The sequence below is a fragment of the Mandrillus leucophaeus genome, unplaced genomic scaffold (assembly GCF_000951045.1).
Source record: "Mandrillus leucophaeus isolate KB7577 unplaced genomic scaffold, Mleu.le_1.0 Scaffold469, whole genome shotgun sequence".
Lineage (NCBI taxonomy): Eukaryota > Metazoa > Chordata > Mammalia > Primates > Cercopithecidae > Mandrillus > Mandrillus leucophaeus.
The window spans coordinates 1369612-1370237 of NW_012105020.1; the positions used below are offsets into that span (position 1 = coordinate 1369612).

At 45.0% G+C, this 626-nt stretch overlaps 1 protein-coding gene across 2 annotated transcripts in view; it reads left to right on the forward strand.

Annotated features, from left to right (window-relative positions):
• Positions 1-626, forward strand: part of AP1S3 (adaptor-related protein complex 1, sigma 3 subunit) — a 92789-nt gene that overhangs the window by 38746 nt on the left and 53417 nt on the right. The window lies entirely within an intron of this gene.

The window sequence follows — 626 nt, forward strand, 5'->3', positions numbered from 1 at the left end:
TTCCGAGAAGTATGTAAAACAAATGCTTTGTGACTACTGACCTGAGAATCGCTCTCCGGATTCCAATATTTTGAAGAATATATAGTTATCATTGGTTTGTGGATAAAGGTCTAGTGTCAGATAGTTAAAATCGAACCTTGGAAATCATCTCACGTTCATCTCCCTGGAGATGCTGGTCAACTTACATGTAGAACTGGTTCTTGGCAAAATCTGGGCTTCTGACCACGGTTTATGCCACTGTGCCAGATGGTTTCCTATGGCCATTATTTTATCAGCTCAATAGTAAATAGACAGAGAATAAGCAGGCCTTAAGACAATTATAGGACACCTAAAACCTTCAGCCTCCCGAGCAGCTGGGATTACAGGTGCCCACCACCACGCCCAGCTAATTTTTTTGTATTTTTAGTAGAGACAGGGGTTTTGTCATGTTGACCAGGCTGGTCTCGAACTCCCAACCTCAGGTGATCCACCCACCTCGGCCTCCAAAAGTGTTGGGATTACGGGCATGAGCCACCATGCCAGGCCAAATATTTCACTAAAAATACAAAAAAATTAGCTGGGCATGGTGGTGGGTGCCTGTAATCCCAGCTACTCGAGAGGCTGAGGCAGGAGAATGGCGTGAACCT